This window comes from Nicotiana tabacum, chromosome 7 (genome assembly GCF_000715075.1).
Source record: "Nicotiana tabacum cultivar K326 chromosome 7, ASM71507v2, whole genome shotgun sequence".
Classification (NCBI taxonomy): domain Eukaryota; kingdom Viridiplantae; phylum Streptophyta; class Magnoliopsida; order Solanales; family Solanaceae; genus Nicotiana; species Nicotiana tabacum.
The window spans coordinates 146,898,900-146,926,670 of NC_134086.1; the positions used below are offsets into that span (position 1 = coordinate 146,898,900).

The 27,771-nt window shown below is 37.8% G+C and overlaps 1 pseudogene; it reads left to right on the top strand.

Annotated features, from left to right (window-relative positions):
* Positions 1 to 5,464: 5,464 nt before the first annotated feature.
* Positions 5,465 to 5,645, top strand: LOC142162515 (U6 spliceosomal RNA; annotated as a pseudogene).
* Positions 5,646 to 27,771: the final 22,126 nt, after the last annotated feature.

The window sequence follows — 27,771 nt, forward strand, 5'->3', positions numbered from 1 at the left end:
ACACTTTCTCCACTTTAACAACCCCTTTTGATAAAATGTCTCGAATAAAGTGATGTCCGACTTCAATATGCTTCATCCGCTCATGAAATATCTGATTCTTAGTAAGATGAATGACACTCTCACTGTCGCAAAATACACGTGTCTTCTTCTGAGCTATTCCAAGATCACTTACCAAGCCTTGTAGCCAAAATAGCCTTTTTAACTGCTTCCGCAATTGCCATATACTCAACTTCTGTGATAGACAAAGCAACGACAGACTGCAAAGTCGCCTTCCAACTGATGACACTACCAGAAAGAGTAAAAACATATCATGTCATAGATCTTCTCTTATCAAAGTCCCCTGCATAATCTGAATCGACATAGCCAACTAAGGATTCACTCAACTTGTCTTTGTAAAAAGTCAAGCCTACATCTGCAATACCCTTCAAGTATCTCAAGATCCACTTCACTGCCTGCCAATGTTCTTTACCATGACACACCATGTATCTACTCACAACACTAACAACATGTGAAATGTCAGGGCGAGTGCAAACCATAACATACATAATGCTACCTACAACACTCGAATATGGAACACTAGACATCTGTTCCATCTCCTCGTCTGTTTTTGGTGACATGTCTGCAGACAACTTGAAATGGGAAGCAAAAGGAATAGACACAGATTTAGCGCATATCATATTAAATCTCTTGAGGACCTTCTTAATATAGGACCGTTGGGACAACATCAGCTTTCCAACCCTTCTATCTCGAGTAATCCCCATCCCTAATATCTTCTTTGCAGCACCTAAATCCTTAATCTCAAACTCCTCACCTAGTTGCTTATTCAATCGGGTAATATGTGACATGCTTTTAGCAGCAATAAGCATGTCATCCACATATAACAACAAATATACACTAGAACCGTCTTCAAGCTTTTTGTAATACACACAACTATCATATGCACTTCGAAAAAATGCATTTTGAATCATGAATGTATCAAATCTTTTATACCACTGCCTAGGCGACTGTTTCAGACCATATAAAGATTTCTTAAGCAAGCAAACATGATTTTTCTTATCCTGAGTAATGAATCCCTCGGGTTGACTAATATAAATCTGCTCATCCAACTCACCATGCAAGAATGCAAGAATGCAGTTTTCACATCTAACTACTCTACTTCTAAGTCATGAAGAGCCACCAAAGCTAGTAAGACCCTGATAGAGCTATGCTTTACCACTGGAGAGAACACTTCATGGTAATTTATCCCCTCCCTCTGTGTAAAACCGTTAGCTACTAATCTTGCCTTGTACCTTGATGCTTCAACCCCTGGATTTCCCTCTTTTCTTTTGAAAATCCATTTGCAGCCTAGTACCTTCTGTCCCTTTGGCAATGGAACAAGCTTCCATGTCTGATTCTTATGAAGAGACTCAATCTCTTCGCTCATAGCACCAACCCACTAATTTTCTTTTGGATTAGAAATAGCTTCTTTATAGCTATTAGGCTCAAGCACATCAATGGTCTCCGTAATAGACAAAACAAACTCCATAAAATTAGCATATCCAAGAAAATTACCATCAGCTATATTTGCAAACCTTTGTGGTGGATTGATCACTCTCTTCTCTCTGCCTGTTGCAATGCTATAGGGTTGTTGCGCAGGTGCATTAACATTATCGTCTTGATCAATATTTTGCACCTCCTCCACTTCCTCTACTTTAGAACTACTGGGTTAAGCTAGTGGAGATTCAATTTCTAGCTCTATGCGGTAACTGACACCACGATCTGTTTCTGCTATTGCCTTCTCCCTCTGACTCTCTAGTGAGGCAGATTTATTGAATGTTACATCCCTGATAATTAGCCTTGGAGTCTTTTGATCTATGCACCACAACCTATAACCTTTCACTCTAGTTGCATACCTTACAAATATATACTTCTTTGCCCTTAGCTCATGTTTTTCATCCCTCACATGAGCATAAGCAGGACAACAAAATTTCCTTAAATTTGAATAATCAGCAGGCGAACTGGACCATACCTCAAAAAGAGTTTTGATCTCAATAGCTGTGGATGGAGATCTATTGAGAAATAACAAGTTGTATTGATTGCTTCAGCCCAAAAATCTTTGCTAACACATGAGTATGAAAACATGCTTCGTGCCCTATCATAAAGCGTTCTATTCATACGTTCTGCAACACTATTTTGTTGTGTTGTTCAGACACAAGTGTGGTGTCTCACTATGCCCTCCATGCTGCAGAAATTATCAAACTCAGAATTGCAAAATTCTAACCCATTATCAGTTCGAAGACGCTTAACTTTTCTTTCTATCTGTCCATTTAACAAATATCGAAAATGCCTCATCTTTTATTTTCAGAAAATACACCCACACCATCCTTGAATAATCATCAATCAAAGTCATAAAATACCTGGCACCACTCTTGGAGGGAACTCTCTTTGTACCCCACACGTTAGAGTGTATATAATCTAACTTGTCTCTGGTCTTGTGTTCGACCTTCTTGATGAACTTTACCCTTATCTATTTACTAAATACACAATGCTCACAAAAATTCAAAACTTAATTTTTTGTACCTATTCAGCAAATTCTGCTTACTCAACAAAGACAATCCATTATTACTCATATGGTCAAGTCGCAAGTGCCACAACTGAGACTGATTCAGATCACTTTTCCTAGAAGCTACAACAACTTTCCCTTCAACTACACTGGCTTGAAGATGATACAATTTAAAATGTAGTTTACTCTTCATAAGTACTATAGAGCCTTTACACACTTTAAGTATTCCATTCTCGAAGTGAAATTTGTACCCTTTATTCAAATTTCTCTTTATTCGAGGAACATGCCAACACTCAATGTTTCTGATAATTCCGTCGATCATTCTCAATTTGATGTTACCAATCCCCTCTACTGGTAATGAATTATCATCTCCCATATAGACAGTCCCACTCATTTGTTTGTAAGTTGCAAACCAATTCTTGTGTGGACACATATGAAAAGTAGCACTAGAATCAAGAACCCAAGAATCTTGCCCATGACTAAAACTCACAGCACAAACTTCCCCTATATAGTCACTATCATCAGAATTATTGCCAGTGTCAATAATATTTGCCAAATTATCTATTTTTTGCTTCCCTCTTTTCTCCTTCAGCTTAGTACAATCTCTCTTGTAGTGACCTTGCTCCCCGCACTCATAACAGTGTTGCTTCCTTGCTCTAGACTTTGATCTTGCAGTTGACTTTTTCTTGTTAAAGTCCTTTTGTTGTGTTCTTCCTCTAATCACAAGACCCTCACCCTCAATTATGTTGTCTGGAAAGCTCTTTTTCAACTCTTTAGATTTTAGTGCATTACTAACATCTTCTAGTGAAATGTTGTCTTTTCCATATAGCAGTGTATCGACAAAAGTATCATAAGACTATGGTAAAGAACATAACACAATCAAGGCCTGATCCTCAGTCTCAATTTTGATATCCACATTCTTCAGGTCCATTACAATTGAATTAAACTCATCAAGGTGAGGTTTAACAGGTGTACCTTCGTTCATACGAAGATTGTATAACCTCTTTTTCAGGTAGAGGCGATTTGTTAGCGATTTCTTAAAATACAGATCTTCCAGCTTCTTCCATACCGTTGCTGCAGAAGTTTCTTCAACAATTTCTCGAAGAACACTATCTGTAACGCTCATGAAGATCGCACTCAAAGCCCTCTCCTTCAGGTCTTCCTTTTTTGTCTCTTTCATATCTTCAGGAAAATCCTCATCAATTGCTTTCCATAATCCTTGTAACACCAGGGACGATTTCATCCTAATCTTCCATAGACTAAAACTAGAACCTCCGTCAAATTTCTCTACTTCGTACTTTGCTGCTGCTGATGAAGACATTTAACCCTAGATTATATGTAGAAATCCGAATCTTGCTCTGATACCAATTGTTGTGAAATATCGCGAGTTAACTAGCACACAATCACACACAAAGCAAATAGAGAAGAAAAATCAACACAAGGATTTAACAAGGTTCGGCTAAGCCTAATCCTTGGGGCAAAAGCAGAGAGAGTTTTTTGCTATGAATGAGAAGAAAAACACAATACAATCTCTAGAATCCCCAACTACAACTCCTTTATATAGATCCCAAAAGGTCCCAAACATATATGAGAAAGGTTTCCCAATTTGGCAAGGACTATAGGTTTTCCTTTCCCAAATCTATTAGGATAATGGGTTTTCCTAAACCTATAGGGACAATGGGTTTCCTAAAAATACAAGAAAATAATTCAAGCCACAAATAATAAATAATTTTGGGCTCCATTTGGCTTTTATTTGGGGCTTGGGGAGGGGGGCTTAAATTTTTTAGTGTGTGTATGTATGTATGTATGTATGTATGTATGTATGTATGTATGTATGTATGTATATATATGTATATATGTACATATGTATGTGTGTGTGTATATATATATACAAAGTAACCAGATGTATGTATTAATTTGGGAATATGGACCACATGAATCAATTTTAATTTTTTCAGCAGAAGTGGGAAAAATAAAGATTGATGGGTTCCAATTGAAAGAGAGATTTTGGATTGATCCATGGAATGTATGAATTCTATATACTCTGGTCACCATGATAGCAATATGCATATATACTATCAATTACATACAACTCAAACAATATGACAAATTATGTAGTAGGAATTCCAAGATTTTGGGCTAATAATCCATGCAGTAATAATTGGGGATCTTTATCCAAATCATCGGTCAGAGTTACTGTTTGCTTTTTCTAATTGATATATATAAATTATTAGTATTAAAATTATATGATTATATACATATTATACATATATTTTATATATTTGTCATCTACTTTTAGTTAAAGCAGCTTTTTTATTAAATTGCCCCGTCTGTTTGAAGTTTGTAACTATTACAGGAAATGTATTGGTTTGAACGATTTTGTATTTATAATTAGACTAACTCTACCCTCCTGGACACTGGCTAACTAACTTGCACGCATTACTCGTTAATCTAAAAAGAAACCCCCTCCCCCCACATTCCCCCCACCCCACCCCTAAGGTTTTGTAAAACCAGAAAAACAGAAATCAAGACTGGAATTGCTTGAATAATCATACTATTGTCAGGCATTATCTAACTTATTTGACTACTTTTTTAGTTATAACGTTGATGTTTGATTCAACGCCGCACACATCAAAACAAAAAATTGTGACATATTAACGAATTATTTGAGTTAGTTAAAATTTATAATTGATGGAAAGAGATAAACAAACGAAAATCAATGGTTAAAACACTTTTTAGTTTTTACCATATATGCACACAAGTACAGAAAACAGTGACATATTAACGAAATATTAAATCGTATTATTTCCATGAAATTTGACTTTAAGATTGAAGCATTTTTGGAGGTGCAAACTAGTGTGCGATAACTTATTTTCTTCTAGAAAAGTGCAACTTGACATTTAGTTAAGTGGGATTACCATTGTCCCTTCGAGGACATCCACTACAATTGGAATGATATAGAGAATGTTAGAAATTTTTCTCTAATTGCACCTATTACAGCAACTTAAAAGATTATTGTCAGTTCAAATGGAAGGAAAAAAAATGTGTGCATGGCTCATGTGTAAGGATGACACGTACAAATTGAGAAGTAGTCCAATTTTTTAAATAAAAACAAGGAAAAGGGTGGGATAACCATTATATGGTAAGTGTATAATGCAATTATTAGTTAATCAGATATATATGAAGGACCCTAATTTGATTAACCATCACTTTCATAATTTTCGTTATTTTGACGATGGGATCAAGGAAAAAATGTATTCTAAGTGATGTTTGGAGTAAATTTAACAATGCATTTTTTTCGAATATTCCCAAAGGACAAATCATTGTTAGGACCAAAAAAATCAGATGTCATGCGAAAGCTAGTAAAGCAACAATTGAACGACGATAAATCAAACAACAAAAGAGAAATCTACCAAAAGAGACACAAATATATAACGTGGTTCAGTCAACTGACCTACGTCCACGGCGGAGATGAACAATCCATTATATAAAAGGAGAGTACAGTGTCACGCCCCATCCTCGGGAGGCGCGATCGGCGCTCAATCGAGTGAACCCAACTGAGCAAGCCTTTTGGACACCTTCTACCCAACTCACTATAATCAAGAATCCATGCTTTCATTTAAAATTAGACAGTAGGAAAGATCATACATGAAACATTGCTAGTTCATTTTATATTATAACCCTTAAATCATAGTTGTGTTCCCAAAATATTACGTAGTCACAGTTTAGAAGAAACAAGAGTTTAGAATTACAATATAATCTAGTGACCCATCCAATGCCCTTACATAACCCACAAAAACATCTACGGAGCCTCTAAGGATACAAAAGACAGTTATGATAATGCCGGCAATAAGACCATGGCTATACTTTAAAAGTGGGAATTTATAACAAAAGGTGTACAATATAACCACTGAAGGAAAAGGGGCTCACCAAGACTTCTGAGAGGAGGATGCTCTGCTACCTGCCATCGGCACTGTCTGCTATAGAACCACCTACATTCATTCAAAAATGTAGCGCCTCCGGCAAAAGGGACGTTAGTACCATGGAATAGTACTAGTATGTATAACTAAACACTATCTTATTAGAAAGAACTATCATACAAGAACAAAGAAATCACAAGAGACAAACAAAAGCTTCAAACAATTACCATGTCATCAAATAAAAGGGTTCACATAGCTTTCACATAATTTCCATAACTTTAGGTTGTGACATTTCATACTATTGCATCATCATTCACAATACCACCGCTTTCTTGCGTGGAGTCCGATCATGACCCGATCGGCTAGGTTGGCTTATTTGAGATATGTACCCCAGTCACAATTTCATTCTCACTTTTTGGTTTCAATATCAGCACAATACTACCATGTGTGTAGCATGGTGTCCAATCACAGCCCGATCGACTAGGCCGTCTTACCAAGACCTTTTTCCTTTTCCATCAATTATCTCATTTCAATCTTTATTTCACATATATCAGTTCATAGGCACTTGGGGCCACAATTATCACATCATACTTGGCACTAGGCCACATTTCATTATTTAAACTCTTTTCCCCCATGTTTCACATAATTTCCACTTTCAACATTAACCTTGCAATTTGAGATAATAGGCACATACAAGAGCAATTCAAGTTGTAAGCATAGAGAGGATTTCGCATAGTTTGGCATAACAATCTCAACTTAAACTTGACTTCGAATCTAGACATTTTAGCACATAGTTCACGTTCTTCACACATTCTCAATTTACCAAGAATAGTATATTGTGCACATCGAAATACACCTTCCACATATAATCTTACAAAACCATTTCACTTAAATAACAAGTACTACATCTATAGATTTTCATACTTACAACATTTATATGGACGCCATGGGAGCTCAATTTCTAAGAAGAGGGGGTTTTCGCCATACATACCTCAATTGAGCTTTCCTTAAATTCTTACAATAATTCCAGAACTCCTAGTAACTTCGCTCTATTTTATGAGAATTACAAGTTGAACCAAGAATTAGAGGGGAAAATCAAGATTCTAGCTCATTTGGGCACATTATCAAGCACTAAGTGTGCATTATGATTTTTATGATCCTTTTTGGTGAGAGTTTCAATCATCCTACACCCCGTTTGTTACATGTTTAGTTAATACTCTTCCCATACCCTTTATTGTTCATGCATGCAAGAAAATCCATCCTTATACCCATGAACTCACTTGTTAATTACCTATTCTAGTATGAATTTCGAAATCAAGGTTAGGGTACAAGTTCTTACCTCTTAGGATGAAGGTTTAGAAACTTTACTTGATAATCTTCAAAGATTTGGGCAAGAATTTAATAGTGACTTAGTGAGGATCATCTTCTCCCTCTAGAACTCTTTCTCACACTCTAAATGTAGTAGAAAATGGCACAAGAGAGTCTAATGGGGTGTTTTTAACGGAATGGGGTCGGGTTTTAAAAGTTAAAAAATAGGAGCCCCAACTCAATCTGCGATTGCATATGCGATCGCACAACTGACATGCGGCCCGCAAAAGGGACCACAAAAGTAACCCTCAGACCTGACTGTACTTCCCGGGTATGCGACCAATATGCGGTCCGCATACCTGTTCTGCAATCATATAATGCACCGCAGAACGACCTTTCTCAAAAATCCCAAGGAGGTTATGTAACTACTATGCACGCATACCGATTATGCGATCACATAATTGGCCGCACAGTTGACCTCAAAATTAGCCAGCATACTGACTCACTCTGCGGTAGATATGCGGCCCATATTGCTGTTATGCGGTCGCATAATGGGCCGCAGAAATGTGCTCTTTTGAAAAAACATTTTTCCTTAACTTTTAATGCACATATCAGTCCAAAAGGTCCGAGCCGCGGCGAGCTGAAGAAGTTTTATAAATTTCTAACACATATTCTTAACTTGGCACTACGAGATTTCGGGTTTTTAAGTAGAAATTTCACGGGGCCTTACATACTCCCCCACTTAAGATCATTCATCCTCGAATGAGGAACAAGATTCACTTATCAACAACTTAGGCAATTTCAGCTTCACACCACATACCAACAACCCCCAAATTTGGCTAACTCCCTAAATTTCCAGAAATTTTGCTAGAGTTTCCTTTGCATCTATGCCTATCCACCTGCCAGAGACCCCAGAAACATATCCGAATAGCATCTACACAATCTATTGACATGACATAATTCATAATCACACTAACCACGTCCCCATAGTCAATATATAATAAAAAAGGAACAGTTTTACATAGACTAATCAAGTGATACAAAGCTCATAGGGACCAAATTCATAGAAACTATTACATGGCTATACAAACAAATGTGGGTACTTTCTTTCCATTTCTTCCTCGGCTTCCCAAGTGGCTTCTTCAACCTGATGATTTTGCCATAACACTTTCATGGAGGCAATTTCTTTGTTTCTCAACTTCCGGACCTGCATGTCAAAAATGGAAACTAGAATTTCTTCATATGATAGTTCTTCATTAACCTCAATAGTTTCAACTGGCACAATAGTGGACGAATCTCCCACTACCTTCTTCAATATAGACACATGGAAGACTGGGTGTACTATTGATATCTCGAGTGGTAGCTCAAGCTTGTATGCTACCTGGCCTATCCTCTGAATGATTCTATATGGTCCTACATACCTCGGACTCAATTTTCCTTTCTTTCCAAACTGCATGATACCCTTCATGGGGGAAACCTTTAAAAATACCCAATCATCTTTTTTGAACTCCAAATCTCTGCTACAAACGTCCGAATAAGACTTTTGGCGACTTTGAGCAGTTTTTAACCTCTCCTTAATAATCTTGACTTTCTCCATAGCCTGATGCATGAGGTCCAGCTCTATCAACTCAGCTTCCGAACCTCGAACCACCCAATGGGAGACCTACATCTCCTACCATACAATGACTCAAATGGTTCCATCTGGATACTAGCATGGAAGCTATTATTATAAGCAAACTCTATGAGTGGCAAATGATCATCCCAACTACCTTTGAGTCAAGAACACAAGCACACAACATGTCCTCAAGCGTCTGAATAGTCTGCTCTGCTTGCCCATCGATCTGAGGATGAAAAAATGTACTAAGATTTACCTGCGTACCCAAACCTTGCTGAAATTTCTTCCAAAAGTTGGCCGTGAACTGAGCCCCTCTATCTGAAATGATTGAGACTGGAGTGTCATGCAACCTTACTATTTCTTTGATATACAACTGAGCATACTGTTCTGCTATGTCGGTAGATTTAACTGGCAAGAAGTGCACTGATTTTGTGAGTCGATCCACAATTACCCAAATTGAGTCGAACTTGCACGGAGTGCGCGGTAACCCTACCATAAAATCCATGTTGATCATTTCCCATTTCCATATTAGAATTTCTATTCTTTGATCCAATCCACCGAGACTTTGGTATTTGGCCTTCACTTGCTGATAGTTTGGACACTTTGCCATAAAGTCTGCCATATCCCTTTTCATGTTGTTCCACCAATAAACTTCCTTGAGATCATGATACATTTTTGTAGTAGCTGGGTGTACGGAATACCTGGAAGTGTGAGCTTCAACCATGATCCTTTCCCGAAGTCCGTCAATATCTGAAACACATAGGCGGCCTTGGTACCGTAGGGTACCATCATCCATGCCAAAGGAAAAAGCTGCGGTCTTGTGTTTATAAATCCCCTCCTTCAGCTATGCTAATAATGGATCGTTGTATTGCTTTTCTTTGACCTCCACTACAAGCGATGATTCAACCCTATTCTGCACAATCACTCCTCCTTTATTAGATTCCACAAGGTGAACTCCCAAACTAGCTAATTGGTGAACCTCTCGGGCTAACGGCCTTTGATATGCCTCCAAATGAGCCAAACTTCCCATAGATTTCCAGCTAAGAGCATCCGCCACGACATTGGCCTTTCCTAGATGATAGAGAATATCGATATCATAGTCTTTGAGTAACTCTAGCCATCTTCTCTGTCTCATATTCAACTCTTTTTGTTTGAAAATATATTGAAGGCTCTTGTGATCCATAAATACATCCACATGGACCCCATACAAATAATGTCGCCAAAGCTTTCGTGCGAACACCGTTGCCGCAAGTTGTAAGTCGTGGGTTGGATAGTTTTTTTCATGATTCTTGAGTTGCCTAGAAGCGTAAGTTATAACCTTGATGTGTTGAATTAACACACACCCAAGCCCGATCCTCAAAGCATCGCAATACACCACAAATTCCTCTGTACCCTCTGGCAGGGTCAATACCGGTGCGGTAGTCAATCTTGACTTCAATTTCTGGAAGCTCCTTTCACAAGCATCAAACCACTGGAACTTAACTACTTTCTATGTAAATTTAGCCAACAGAGAGGCAAGTGTAGAAAATCCGTCCACAAATCTTCTGTAGTACCCAACCAAATCTAAGAAACTGCGAATCTTAGTTGGAGTGATTGGTCTAGGCCAATTCCTTACTGCTGCAATCTTTTGAGGATCAACCATAATCCCTTCCCTAGAGACGACATGACCCAAGAACGTGACAGATTCAAGCCAAAATTCACATTTCGAAAATTTTGCATACAGTTGATGTTACTGAAGAGTCTGCAGAACTGCCCTGAGATGGTCAGCATGGTCCTCCCGACTTCGGGAATACACAAGAATATTGTCAATGAACACTATCACAAAGGAGTCCAGAAAAGGCTTGAAGACTCGATTCATAAGATCCATGAAAGCTGTCGGGGCATTTGTTAGCCCAAAGGACATCACCATAAATTTAAAGTGCCCATACCGAGTCTTGAATGTTGTTTTTGGAATATCCTGCTCCCTTATGTTCAATTGATGATATCCGGACCGCAAGTCAATTTTTGAGAAGCACTTAGCACCTTGCAATTGATCAAACAAATCATCTATCCTTGGTAGAGGGTATTTATTCTTGATTGTGACTTTGTTGAGTTGCCGGTAGTCAATACACATCCCTAGCGACCCATTTTTCTTCCTTATAGACAAGATCAGTGAACCCCATGACGACACACTCGGCCGGATGAAACCATTCTACAACAAATCCCTCAACTGTTCCTTCAATTCTGCTGGTGCCATTCTATAAGGTGGAATTGATATAGGCTGCATGCCTGGCATCACGTCGATCCCAAAATCAATCTCCCTGTCTGGTGGGATCCCAGGGAGCTCATCTGGAAAGACATCTGGAAATTCATACTGGCACAGACTCAAGGGATACCCTTGTTAGGGAGTTCTCAAACTCTGATGCATGGGATACCCTTGTCTCAGCAAGTAGGAAATGATCTACAAAGGTATCGGCAAACTTGCTCCATCTCGCCGGAGGGCTCCCATCCTCACACGAATCTTCCCACAACTCAAACCATGAATAGGACACCCCTTTCAGGTGGTAGGTAGCCAACTCTACTCCCTCTATTTCAGTTGCACGCATAACCCTGAGGGTCTTGTGCATCTCATCAATAAAATCCTGAGGGTCCTCTTCTGGATTTACTCCCGTAAACACTGGAGGGTCTAGCTGAAGAAATCTGTTCACCTTGGAACTGGTGGAATACCCTTGCTGGCTAGATGAACTGGGCACAACATTTGACCTCTGGGCCTGAGAGGCCACTAGTTGAGTTAGCATCTGGATAGCTCCCCTAAGATCCCCATCAGAGATACCGAAACCAGAACCTAGGGCTGGAGGCGGAACATGAATATTAATGGGAGGGACAGTAGCACCCTCAACAGAGGTAGTAACTGGTGCAGTAGAACCAGGCAGTGTAGTAGTCGGGGAAAAGTCCTCACCCCACGGGTTCTCACCCGCATCATCAATTACGGAATCAACTACCGCTCCTGGGGAAGCATTGGCTCCTTGGCCAGTTCTGGCTTTCTTTTTTGGTGCCATGTACTGAAAGTTGAAGGAATGCTAGTTAGAGGGGGAATAGTTTCATAACAAGTTTTGCCGCACGATCCAAACTATCAAAGAAGGGTGTTATTCCTAAATGCCCAAGTAGCCTCCAACTTATAGATGTGGTCGACTACACACCGATAAGAAGGACTCTACTAGAAACGGCTCTGAGATATCCTAGGACACTTTAAAACCTTAGGCTCTGATACCAAGTTTGTCATGCCCCATTGTCGCGCCCCATTTTTCTCGCAAAATCAGGTTTATGACATTTGGTATGGGTCAACTCGTTCCTTTTGGGAGCTGGGTTTTTGCAATTTTGAAGAGTCATCACCTAATGATTTAAGGTTCATTAGGACACCAATAGGGTTCAATTCTAAGTTTCATTTGAATAACCAGAGATAGGGTAAGGGCTTGAAATTATCCCAAGGGGAAGGTGTTAGGCAGCCCTCGGGATCCACTAGTGTGGTTCCCGGCCAGACAATTTATTGTGAATTTAGCAAATAGACAAGTATGGGCTCAAATATTAGGGGACTTAAACGCATAAAAAGAAAGAACAATTAAAAGAAGAGTTTTAAAAAGGAATTTGCAAATAAAGGGAAAGGGGGTCCTAGGTTTATATTTAATATAAATCACATCAATGCGATACCCGGTATGACACTCCTCAAAAGAGGGGATACACGTGGTATTAGCGCACCGGTCATCATCTCCATATCTACCCTTCCCACCCCGTTAAGGTATTAAAGTGCAGATTGGTCTCGATTATTATTGCATGTTATTACCCGTCCCATTCCAATCAGTCCCGGAGGAGCTTAGGACTACTATTCCTAAAAGGGAGGGATATTAGGTTGATTGGTTTCAAAGGGTAAAAATCTAAGACGACATACAAAACACATACTGCATGTTGTGGAAAGCATATAAACAGATAAAGGCCCATATACACCTCCTTAAACAAAAAAAAGTACATAACTAGCATGAGTTGCACATAATTTTTATGTCTGATTAAAATACTAAAGACGAGGGGAGTTTGATTATTAAAGTAGATCTGTTTAGTACATAACTCAGATAAGAAGTCCGAATCATGCCTGCCTATTGGTTATAGCAATTAACAAAGGCAGATTCAGTTTTTTATGGTTATTACTCTAAGGCTTGCCTAAGCGTTTATATGGGATCCTATAGGCATGGTATCTAATTGATTCAAAATGTGGCGAAAAAAGTAATAACTCAAAATGAATTGTTTGAAATTCTATAGGCATGCTTGCTAAACCTCGTTAAAGAAGAGAATTAGATTATTTAAAACTGATTCAGAATAGACTGATTTAAATTAGACCAACTCCAGATTCTGTAGGCGATGGTATCTAATACTGTTGATTTTAATCCCTATAGGCATGATATCTAACATTGAATGATTTCAACATCATGGACATGATTCTTACATATAGCCGTTTAGAACCTAAAACATGATATCTAAGTGGCATGCAGAATTTTAAATAAGTCTTATAAGCAGGTCATCTAAGTGTGAAATTGATCATGAAAAGAATTAAGAATAAATCCTACATACATGATGTCTAAATGCAGAATTGAATACGCAGGATTTAAAACCAGTCCTATAGGCATGTTTTTTCTTCTAAATACAAAATTGAATTGTTCAGAACATAAGTCATATAGGCATGTTTTTCTAAATGCAGAATCGAATTGTTCAGAACATAAGTCTTATAGGCATGTTCTCTACTCTTGAGCATACATAATTACCTAACCCTTTTCACTAGCCAGCCCCAAATGTTTATTACAAATTATTACAAACCAAAAATAATGAATTACACTAGAAAAGTACAAAGAAAAGTTACAACAAGAGGAAGCATGATTCTTGACTTCCTCTCTAAGTTATGGAATAAATCACCTCAAAAATGCCATTGATCCAAAGTCTTTCTTAGACTTGAGTGTGTCAGAGTTCCCTAAGGGTCTCAATAGGACCCCGGGCAGTACTCACACCCAAATTACATAACCAGAATAAGGATGAGTACAGTGTGGAAATGCCAGCCCTTATGTGTCCAAGTTCAGAGGGAGCTCATAGGTCCTAAGGCAGGGCTCACATAAGGGGGGTAGAACTTAAGTCTAAGAAGATGGTGAAAGTGCAGAAATAGAGTTTCAAGAACTGAGGGAAATAGAGGAGAGGAAAGGATGATAGGGAGATAACCATTAGCATTTTACAGAGTTAACAATTTTATACAAAAGGGTTAGGGGATTGGGAGTCCATTGCAATGAGCCTATACACTTAGGTATGGGTTAGAATTGGCATGCACAACAATGGGAAGTGCTGACATGCCTGTAACCCAATCACAACATATAAGATAAACATGGAGGTTATGATCCCAGCGGAATCAGGTTTGGGTCATGCACAACAATGTCCAATGCTGTCATGCCCAAAACCAACCACAAGTATTAAACACATTGGGGGTAGGGATTTAGGATTCACAAGTCACGATATATTAATTCAGAACAGGAAAAAGGAGAAATTACAACATGCTTTAATAATGGTACTGGGTTAAATACAAACAGTAGACAAGCAAGGATGCAAGAAACAATAAATAAGCATGTTGTTGCTGGTGCAGAAGCTTAATTAGAACATACTAGTAAGAAATGCAAATGCAGAGAAAAAGAAGCAAGTTTCCCATAACCTAGCTTTGGCTTTCAGCCTGCTAGTTAAAGCAACAATATAGTAGTGACAGAGAAAAAAGAGAGAGATTTAATGGAGTGTGTGTTTGAACTCAAGTGTTTATGCCTTGTGTTCGTGTCCTTGAAAGAAAAGAAGTACAGGGTATTTATAGTTTTTGAAAATGAGTAAGAGAGAGGTATTAAGCTACAAACATGGAAACAATCATGATTCAGAATCAATTATACAAGTGATTGCCTTTAATTAAGGGATCACTTGCTTAACGGGCAGTGACAGGTTCAAAATAAGGAAGGAAATCAATTTGTCAGCAGGTTGACAGTTGCCATAAAAGAAGTAGTAAAACATTAAGTAAACAATCGAGTCTAGGTACAGAAACACTCTAATTTTGGAAAGGATTCAGTAAAGCAAAACACGAAAAGAAATCAGTTAACCTTAACAGGCGAGTGAAATCAGAATTTCACAAAGGAAAAGTTTGAAATCAGTCACAAGTTTGAAGATCAGTCAAAGAAGGAAACTCAACATATAAATAAGGTGCATAAACACTATACATGTGAGGCCAAGCCTGTTGGCAAAAGGAAATAACATACAATAGTAGCACAAAATTCAGTAGATAGCAACATTCGAAGCATGATAGTCTAGTAGGTCAAGTCACATTGAATCAGTAGTGAAGAAAATATAGAATATCAAAGGCATGCGAAGATCTCAAAGTAGCAGGTGAGGAAAACCCCCTTTTAAAAATTAGGGTTTTGAGCATAATCGAGTTTTAGAGATGATAGGAAACCAGAGCCAGAAGAGTCACACAAAGGAATAAAAGGTTTTAAAATAAAGAACTTCAAATCGAGTCATGCATTTAAACGAACAGTCTCAGACTCAAAGCCATAGGATTTTCAACAACAATAGAGTTTTAAAAGAGGATAAACAAACAAATCGGACAAAACTCAAGCAAACAAGCATTCGTCTAATAAACAGTCAAAAGAAATTAGGGCTTTTAACATGCAAACTCAGGTAGAAGAACGATATGAGCAAACATAGCAAAACATGTCAAAAATCAGAGGAAAGTTTTGAAATAACTTAACAAGAACCCTAATCGGAAAAGATAAGAGGTTTTGAAAGCAGAGTTTTAAAAAGAAACTTCGAGAAAAACGCTTAGAAGTCCAAAACAAACATAGATCTGAAGCAGATCTAAGAGAAATCGAAAGAACCTTAGAGGTTAGGGTTTCATAAGAACCACAAGTGATGAGAAAGGCCTTGAAAACCATCGATCTAAGCAGGAGAGTCAAAAGTCTGACTCGAATAGCCATGGCTGGCCGGAGAAAGGTCAGAGACGACTGGAGAATAGTCATCGAGCAAAGACTAGACAAAACCATTTTAGGATCTAGTCATGAGACCATAAGAAGGAACACGTAGGGGCCATGAGAGGTTGATACAGGTCTCTGATGACCTTAGAAGGCCATGGATAAGAGCGGATTAGGGTGGCGGCGGCTAGGGTTTGATGTGGTTGTAGAGAGGAGGGGTTTCAGAGGCGGCGGATTATGAAGAATGAAAAGGGTTTGGGGGGTCATTGGGTTTAATTAGGAAAGGATTAATGGGAGCCATTGATCTAAATGATCAACGGCTAGGATTAGATGGGAGTCCGGATAAGTCATTTAAATGGATTGTGGGTTGGTTTGAATGGGAATTGGGTTAGGTTAATTGGGCATCAAATTGGGTTCAATTGGGGTTCAAAATCGGGCTATAATTGAAATTAAGGGTGTTAAACGGGCCGGGTCAACCCGGTTCCGGACCGACCCAGACCTGTTAGAACTGGAACCAGCCCGAACCGGTTAAAACGGGCTGGGTTGGGCTGGGTTAGGGGGACACGCGGGTTGCTCCATTTACGTTTAGGATACTGGTTACCCGGATCGGTCCAACCCGTTAGGTGAACAGTGTTCCTAAATCGGTTAACCGGCCCGACCTGGTTTAACGGTAAAAAAAATTAAATTTTTTTTAAAAAAATTTGGGCCAAATCTGACCGTTGGCGACGGTCCATTTCAGAAAATGGCCTTTGCCCAACGGGTGAATTGCACAAGTAGCCCAATTTTGGTTTTTTTAAAAATTAACCCCCCTTCAAAATCTATAAATACCCCCCCCCCCCCTCTTCCTCATTTTTTCACTCATCTCTCAATTCTCAATCTCAATTCTCATATTCTCTCATTCTTCAATCTTCATTCTTCACCTATTAAAGTGCAATCAACTATTTGACTTTTTTGTTTTTGGAATTTAATTTATCGTAGTATTTTTTTTTGAAGTTTGAACAATTGAACTTCAAAATTGGAACAATTGACGTTTCTTCGTGGTAACATTGGACTTGCGGAATCATCAAGTGCTCAATTTATTGCCGAATTTGGTGCACTCCCTCCAACGCTTTCTCTTATTTACTATTTTATTTGCATATTTATTTGTTTTGTTGCTAGTAAATTTTTACAATATGTTTAATGCTGCAAAAAGAGTTTGTAACAAGGTTACTAATCGAGAAAATAAAAAAAGAGGTAGTACTTCAGGTTCAGCATCTGGTAGTAATTTTAAATACCTCTCCAAATATTCCTGAAATATTACCTGATAATAATATAGATTATGAATAATTGCAGGAAGATTTTGGTATAGATGATAATGAATTAGAAATGGAAGATAAGATACCACTTACACCTAGTAGTATTGGAGCTGCTAGTAGGGGTGGTGGTCGTGTTGCTAGTAGTAGACCACCTGTGGCCCCGACTAGTAATTGTAGAAAAAGAAGTAAGGTTTGAAAATTCTTTGAGGAAATAGAAGGTACTGATAGAGTTAAATGTAAACTTTGTAATGATACTTTTAAACATAAGATTGGGGGACAATTAGGGGGGACTGGGATACTTAGTAGACATATGAGAACTGAGCATCCTATATAATGGGGATCTGATGGAGATGGAAATCAATCAACTCTAAACCCTACTACTGGTGGTTTTGTGAAATATGATAAAATGAAGGATCTTGAGGAGTTAGCAAAAATGATTGCTTTGGGTTGTCTACCTTTTTCTTTTGCTTCTTCATCATATCTTATTATGTATATCCAAAGGATTTACAATCCTTTATTTAAAGGTATCCCTAGAAGTACTTGTAGAGCTGATATCTTTAGACTTCATGGACAATATCAAACATACATACGTTATTTGTTTAGCCACCTTCTTTGTAGAGTTTCTCTAACTTCTGATATTGGTCATGCTGTTAATGGAAATGATTATTTGACAATTACATGTCATTGGATAGATGATACTACTTGTATGCAAAAGCGTATTATCGCTTTTAGATATGATGAAGATCGGAGTCATACTGCTGCGTTTATAAGTAGTAATATTTGTGAAGTTGTTGAATTTTATAATATCAAGCAAAAAATATTGTGTATGTCTTTTGATAATGCTTCTAATAATAATGCCGCAATTTCAATATTAAAACTGCATTTGCAACCACCTCTTGATGAAATTTTTCATGTTAGGTGTGCATGTCATGTTTATAATTTAATTGTTAAAAGTGGCCTTGATTTATTTTCAGCTGAGATTACTCATGTTAGAAGAGCAGTTGGTGTTATTCAAGGAAATAATAGACAATCTAGAATAAAGGAATTTAAGAATAAGTGTGTCCAGTATAACCTTAAATCCAGATTCATGCCGGACGAAATTGTTACTAGATGGAATTATACATATATATTTTTAAAATGTTGCTACAAATATAGATTCCTAATAACTAAAGTTGCTAATACGCATTGTACTGATCCAAACCGTATGTTAACAACTACTACTTGGGAGGTCTTTAATGTTGTTGTTAATTTTTTACATAAATTTTATACAGCTACTGTTGAGTTTTCTGGAGCATATTACCCTACTGTTACTATGGCTTTAGTACATATAGCTAAAATTTCTTTTCTACTCTTTGAATTTAAGAAGAAAGAAAAATATAGGGATGTTATTGAAAAAATGCAGCAAAATTCAAAAAATATTTCTTTCCAATTCCTCCGATTTACTTAATTGGTGCTGTTTTAAATCATTCTATTAAGATGTCTGATTGTCACCAATTAATGAATACTTTATATACTTATATGGAGATTGGACCAACTGAAACCCCAGATTTATATACTTGTATGAACAAGCTAAATGAATATTTACAATAATTATATAATTATTATGCAAATGTAATTGATGATGATGCTCGTAGTGTAGGCAATGTTAATCCCACTATGCATTGTACCACTTCTGCTACTGAGGATGATGAAAAAGGTCTTGATAGTTTTAATATTTTTTCTACATTTTCTAACACTTAAACCAGTAGTAGGAACATTGATGAACTTCAATTCTACTTGTAGAAGCAAAAAGAGCCCCGCACAAAGGAATTTTCACCGTTGGGATGGTGGCATGAGAATGGAAAGCAATTTCCTGTTCTTTTGCTATGGCTCGGGACGTGCTGAATGTGCCAATTTCAATTGTTGCATCAGAGAGTGCATTTAGCCAAGCAAGACAACAATTGGAGACACCCGTCACTCATTGGGAAGCAATGCTTTGGAAGTTTTAGTATGTTTCAGAGATTGGATTAGATCGGAACGAAGAAATCAAGGACGTGAAGATGTTGATAGCCCAGAAGACGAGGAACTTGGAGATATATTAACACATGGTAACCCATCCGAATTTAACACTATAGAAGAAGGTCACTCAGTTCATATTGATTATGAAGAACTTACTAAGGCAATGCAAAACCTTTGAATTTACTCTTTTTTGGTTAATTTACTTGTTTGTAAACATTTCAATTTGTAAGTTTGAATTTTGAAATAAATGTAGCACTTGAAATTTATAAGTGCAATTTTTTTCCATCTTACTTGTATTCTTTATATTAATATAACTTACAATAGTTATACAAAATACAAAAAAAAATACACTAAACCCGGCCCGGCCCGACCCCCTCAACCAGTAACCCGTACGGTTCAATTTTTACTCGGATGAATCCGAACCCGTTATACCTGGTAAGCCCCAACCCATAACCGGCCCGGCCCATAACCCGTACGGGTACAAAAAATCTCAACCTAGCCCGGCCCAACCCACCCGTTAAACACCCTTAATTGAAATAAAATGGGCTAACATTTAAATAGCCAATTTTTCCTATTTGATTTCGAAAAAATAGTAAAATAATTTTTGCAAATAAATTATAGGTACTAAAATGATTTATAGTACATAATTATAAAATTAAAAATACTGGACATAATTTTTATAGATATAAACGTAATTAAATCTAAAAGAGGCTAACATTGAATTACATGTAATTTAGTTTTAAAAATACTAAATAAATTTGTAAAAATATGCAAAAATTATCTTAGCTATATTTTAGTAAAAATATGAGGATCCAACAAATGAATCACAAAAAATGATAATTTTGGGAATTATTATTGGTTTTTTTAATGAGTAAAATAAGGGAATAAATTGGTTTAATAAATCTTTAAAAAAAATGGAAAAACCGATAAAACATTTGGACATACTTATACATGCACATATATGCTATTTTGAAAGTACTTTGTATATAAAAATATACAGAAAAAAATTGGGTATCAACACCCATCCTCGGGAGGCGCAACCGGCGCTCAATCAAGTGAACCCAATTGAGCAAGTCTTTTAGACACCTTCTACCCAACTCACTATGATCAAGAAACCATGCTTTCATTTAAAATTAGACAGTAGGAAAGATCATACATGAAACATTGCTAGTTCATTTTATAATACAATCCTTAAACCATAGTTATGTTCCCAAAATATTACGCAGTCACAGTTTAGATGAAACAAGAGTTTAGAATTACAACATAGTCTAGTGACCCATCATATGCCCGTACATAACCCACACAAACATCTACAGAGCCTCTATGGATACAAAGGACAGTTATGATAATGCCGGCAATAAGGCCCCGGCTATACCTCAAAAGTGGATATTTATAACAAAAAGTGTACAACATAACCCCTGAAGGAAAAAGGGGCTCACCAAGACTTCTGAGAGGAGGATGCTCCGCTACCTGCGATCAACACTGTCTGTTATAGAACCACTTACATCCATTCAAAAGATGTAGCGCCCCTGGCAAAAGGGACGTTAGTACCATGGAATAGTACTAGTATGTATAACTAAACACCATCTTATTAGAAAGAACAATCATACAAGAATAAAGAAATCGTAAGGACTAACAAAAGCTTCAAACAATTACCACGTCATCAAATAAAAAGGTTCACATAATTTTCATAACTTTAGGTTGGGATATTTCATATTGTTGCATCATCATTCACAATACCATCGCTTTCTTGAGCGGAGTCCGATCACGATCCGGTCAGCTAGGTTGCCTCATTTGAGACATGTACCTTAGTCACAATTTCATTCTCACTTTTTGTTTTCAATATTAGCACAATACCACCATGTGTGTAGCATGGCGTCCGATCACGGCCCGATCGGCTAGGCCGTCTTACCAAGACATTTTTCATTTTCCATCAATCATCTCATTTCAGTCTTTATTTCACATATATCAGTTCATAGGCACTTGGGGCCACAATTATCACATCCTACTTGGCACTAGGCCACATTTCATTATTCAAACTCTTTTCCCCCACGTTTCACATTGTTTCCACTTTTAACTTTAACTTTGAAATTTGAGATAATAGGCACATACAAGAGCAATTCAAGTTGTAAGCATAGAGAGGATTTCACATAGTTTGGCATAACAATCTCAATTTAAACTTGACTTCGAATCTAGGTATTTTAGCACATAGTTCACATTCTTCACACATTCTCAATCTACCAAGAATAGTATATTGTGCACATCGAAACACACCTTCCACATATAATCTTACAACACCATTTTACTTGAAATAACAAGTACTACATCTATAGATTTTCAGACTTACAACATTTATATGGACGCCATGGGAGCTCAATTTCTAAGAAGAGGGGAATTTATCCATACATACTTCAATAGAGATTTCCTTAAATTCTTACAATAATTTCGGAACTCCTAGAAACTTCGATCTATTTTATGAGAATTACAAGTTGAACCAAGAATTAGAGGAAAAAATCAAGATTCTATCATCCTACACCCCATTTGTTACATATTTAGTTCATAGTCTCCCCATACCCTTTATTGCACATGCATGCAAGAAAATCCATCCTTATACCGATGAACCACTTGTTAATTACCTATTCTAGTATGAATTTCAAAATCAAAGATTAGGGTAGAAGTTCTTACCTCATAGGATGAAGGCTTAACAACTTTACTTGATAATCTTCAAAGATTTGGGCAAGAAGTTAATAGTGACTTAGTGAGGATCATCTTCTCCCTCTAGAACTCTTTCTCTCACTCTAAATGTAGTAGAAAATGGCACAAGAGAGTCTAATGTGATGTTTTTAACGGAATGGGGTCGAGTTTTAAAAGTTAAAAAATAGGAGCCCCGACTCAATTTGCGGTCGCATATGCGATCGCATAACTAACATGCGGCCCGCAAAAGGGACTGCAAAAGTAGCCCTCAGACCTGAATGTATTGCCCGGGTATGCGACCAATATGCGGTCTACATACCTGTTATGCGACCGCATAATGGCCTTTCGCAAAAATCCCAAGGAGCTTATGCGACTACTATGCGACCCACATATCAATTATGCGATCGCATAATCGGTCGCACAGTTGACCTCAAAATTAGCCAGCAAACTTACTCACTCTACGGTAGATATGCGGCCCGCATTGCTGTTATGCGGTCGCATAATGGGCCGCAGAAACGCGCTCTTTTGAAAAACATGTTTCCTTAACTTTTAATGCATAGATCAGTCCAAAATGTCCGAGCCGTGGCGAGCAAGCTCGCCGCGAAGAATTTTATAAATTTCTAACACATATTCTTAATTTGGCACTACGAGATTTCTAACCCAATTATAATAAATATGTTGTCCTTTCCTTCATGAAATAGGAAAACTAATCATGGTAAGAAAATCCGGACAAACACCTAACAATCATTGAATCTGCATGATATGTATTTCTTATATGAATTTTTATCTCTCAGCCGTGATTAATTAATAGAAATATCTCGTAACTAATGCTCATCTTAAAATTACATTAACTTGACTTGGTCAAACATCAAGTACATATATAGATAATTCTTCTATATATTTGTGTGTGTTGAGAGACATTACATGCTTTAATTCTTTACACGAATAAGGATAATCGTTGGGCATGAATCCCAATTATTAACCACAAATTCTTAAAAGATGACAAATGCAGAACAAGCTATTACCTTCTTTTATAAATACATGTTACAAGAAAAAAGTAACTTTGAACATGATCACGTGCAAAAATTCAAGTTTCAGCGCCACAATCCATAATATCCAATCAAAACTTAGCACAGACCATATCTTAAAACCGAGTCCGAAACTTTTTTGATGATTTTTTGGACAAAAAATATTTTTCTACTACTTAAAAAAAAGTTACATAAATGAGTAAAATACAGTATTATACTGCGAATTACTTTAACGGAAATTTAGCCGTTAAAGTAAAACCCAGTGTAGTACTGGGTTTTACTTAATTTTTTTTTGTAATTCGCAGTACTATACTGCATTTTACTAAGAAAAATTGTAAAACGCAGTATAATACAGCGTTTTACACTGAAACATATTATTATACTGCGTTTTACTCTGGTTTTTGGCCCCACCAATGATGAACTGACATAACAATAATTCAATACATAAAACGTAGTATTGTACTGCATTTTACATAGAAAATCTACACTCCAACGTCGGACTTGCCTTATTTAAAGGCGTTTCAATTTTATGAAAATTCATTCAATACTTTACTTCAACTTACGTTCATACTTCTCTCTTCTTCCTATCAATCATTTTCTTACAATGTCTGAAGTGGCAAAAATAAGGGTTTCACTATATTGGGGGAGGTGAGGTTGTGTTGGAGAATAACTCTGTGAGGTATAGCTCACCTCCACAATGTCATGTTAAATTGTCGCTTACTATGGAGTACGATAAATTGGTATCGTTGTTACGTAAAAAAATGAATGAGAGGAGGCGTTCGGTTAACCTTAAAATAACCGGTAGATTTCCGTATTCAGTGACTCCGCAGGGGTTTGCTTATTATTCTGAGTTTAACATCGAGGATGATGAAACTCTTAGAGATTTTTTGCGGATTCCGGATGAATACAGGGAATTTATTGTAATAAAATTATTGGAAATGTACGTCAAGGTGGAAGACGTTCCCAATAATGAGGGCGTGCATAGTAGGGATAACCCCCAGTCATCGGGTGATTATTCTGGAGCAGTTTTTGCCGGACAGATTGCTGATGAAAAAGCTTGCCTTGATTTAAACTTGTCACCACCAGCGAATGAGCAGCCATAAAATATTTTTTCAACTTTATATAATCAACAATACGACTGGTAAACTTCAATTTTACTACGCTTTAGCGATGTTTATTTTATGTTTTAATTGGATTTGTATTAACACTCATATTTTTCATAGGGGGTACCGTCCGGATACGAATTTTACAAGTTATGACCCTGCCCCTAGTTGGAATATGCGTAGTTCTGGAGTATTGGACCACAGTGGTCCATCCGGGAGTCATGACCAACAAGAAATAATCCATAATGAAACGTCAAGACAGTACGACTTGTAAGTAAAGTGATATAGCTATATCTAAAGTATTTATCTAGTTGGGTATATTATCATTTTGTTATTTTTGTGCAGTGAAAACGAGATTCTTGAAGCTCCTGACCTCACACAGTTGCCCATAGACGACGTATTTACTCGTGATTTGGCAGATGCGCAGAGTCAGGAAGATGATAGTGATTATGACAACAATGCGGATGAGTCTGGGGATGACACACCCTTCCATAATGAGGGTGATGAGGAGGAGGAAGTGAATGTTGAACCTGAGCTGACGAGGGAGCATGTTCCTCCACCTCCCGCTAGACCAAGAGTGTACGAGTCCCACATGCCATTTCATGAGCGGAATATTCCCTACCTTGATAATTTGCCAAGCATGCCGAACGTGGATGCCCTCACAAGGGATGATGATGAATTTCGGTCAGCGATGTGGGATGAGTCTAGACCAGCTGTTCTGACAAAGGGCATGTGTTTCCTTAATAAAGCTCGCTTAATTAGGGTTGTAAAAATCTACAGTATAAGAGAGTGCCGTGAGATGACGGTAAGTGAGTCAACTACGGAGAAATACAAGGCTGTATGCCGTAGAGACTTTATGGGTTATCACTGGATGTTGCGTGCCACCAAGAAGAAATCAGGTTTGTGGAAAGTGGGTAAATTTATTAGCGAGCACAGATGTGAAATGGACACATACAATGAGAATCACTTCAACTTGGATATGAACTTGATTTCTCTTGTCTTGATTCCATATTTGGAAGTGTCCATTAGGTTCAAAATTAAAGAGTGTATTACAGTCGTCCACCAGGAGTATGGTTGTACTATAACCAAAAGAAAGGCATATCTCGATCGCAAACGTGCCTTTGAACTTATTTATGGCGACTGGGATAAGTCTTTTCAAATCTGCCCATGTACATGGCCGCACTGCAACACTTTAACCCCGGGACTGTTGTTGAATGGAGGCGTGAGCGGAGTTCGGACAGACCCGAATATATTTTCAACTATGTGTTCTAGTCATTTAAACCAGCAATTGATGGTTTTGTGCATTGTCGTCATGTTACTTCCATAGATGGTACTCATGTCTATGGAAAGTATGATATTAAGCTTTTGATTGCAGTTGCAGTAGATGCCAACGGGCAAATATTTCCACTAGCTTTTGCCATATGTACCAACGAAAGTGAAGAGACATGGACGTTTTTTTGAACCACTTGAAGCAGCATGTTGTCAAACAGTGTTCAGGTATTTGTCTAATATCTGATCGGCATGGTGGTATTTTAAGTTTTGTACGTCACTTGCCTGAATGGCAAGAACCATATGCATACCACCGTTACTGTGTGCGTCACCTGAAGGCCAATTTCCAAAAGAAATATCATGACAAGGCATTACATGACTTAATGTGGATGGCTGCAACTGAGCACCAGCAGTGCAAATTCAAGAGGCGCATGGAAGCGATCCGACAGTTAGAACCACGAGCCTATACTTGGTTGATGGGGAATGAGCTTCACATGTGGACATTGCATGCTGATGGTGGAAGACGATGGGGATCCCTCAGTACAAACGTGTCGGAGTCATTCAACGGCTTGTTGAAGTCTGCCCCGTGGACTGCCTGTCACTGCCATGGTCCGCATGACATTCAAACAGAGTGCGGAGAGGTTTGTTGAAAGGCATGCAGCTTCATCAACATTGATGGGCAGGGGTGTTCAATTTATGCCAATACCCATGAGAAGATTTGAAAGGTCCAGGAGGCGAGCACAGTGGCATTCATTTCTTCAGTACGATCATGAACGGGGTATTTTTGAAGTTAAGACCGCTATCCGCGGACACCGTGGGAATAATCTACAGACGGTGAATAAAAATAGAAGGTTATGTTCATGTGGAAATGGACCATCTACCACATGCCGTGCGCACATGCGTTGAAGTGCTTTCAACAAGTTGGATATGGGGCAACAAACTATATTGATAAGCAATATAGTGTTGCTGCATACGTAGACACGTATAGTGGGAAGTTGCAACCATTAGGTGCAAAAGAGAACGTGTATACGGAACCAAATGGATGTTGGTGACACCGTTTATGCGCGTAAATGTGGCATATGCTCGCAAACAGGACACGACCGTCGTAAATGTCCTTCAGGTGGTGTGCGTGGCGGTGGTAATCCGGCTCCTGGTGCAAGTTCGTCGAATATACCCAACTATCAAGGATACCCCTAGTCTTTTATTTTGGTATTGTTTTTTGTAATACATGTTTGTACTTGTGTATGTTGCAATATATATAAAATAAAATTATATTCCACAATTTGGAACGAGTGAAGAAAAAGTTGTTTAATTGTAGGAAAATGTAAATAAAACATTACTACAGCACAAACACAAACATAACAGACTAACATAATAAAAATACATGAAATATGAAAAATACACTAAACACATACATGCCAATGTTTAGTCCTGATTGTCATTTATTCTCCGCTCCAACCACTTAAAACATTCTTCCATTCATTCTTTTTCTTCTTCTACCTCTTTCAGTTTCGCCTTCACCTCCGCAAGTTCCCGTTTATATTTTTCTTTTCGTTCCTTTTGTGCTTCACAATTCCATTGTGCTTTCCATTTTTATTCTCCCACCTCCTTCAGTTTCGCCCTCATTTCTACAATAATTCTATCGCTTTCTCGTTGTGATTCCCGTTGGCATAAACACATATTATGAAGAAACTGTAGTTGTTCTCTATAGCATTCCTGATAACATGGTTCATCAACCCATTCCTCAAAATCACAAATAGGTTCGCCGAGAACCTTGTATAACTGGTTCATACAGCACCAGTAGCGGCGTCCAACTTCACCACCGTCCCAACAATTTTGCATCGAGCATTCTTTTCCACAGTTGCACTTTGGTGGACGAAGAGGTTGAGCCATTTAATGATATATTTGCTTTTAGTAAAAAAACCTTACTTTTAATGAAATATTTGTTTTTACTAAGTTTTGAGCACACAAAATAACTACAATGATGCCGTT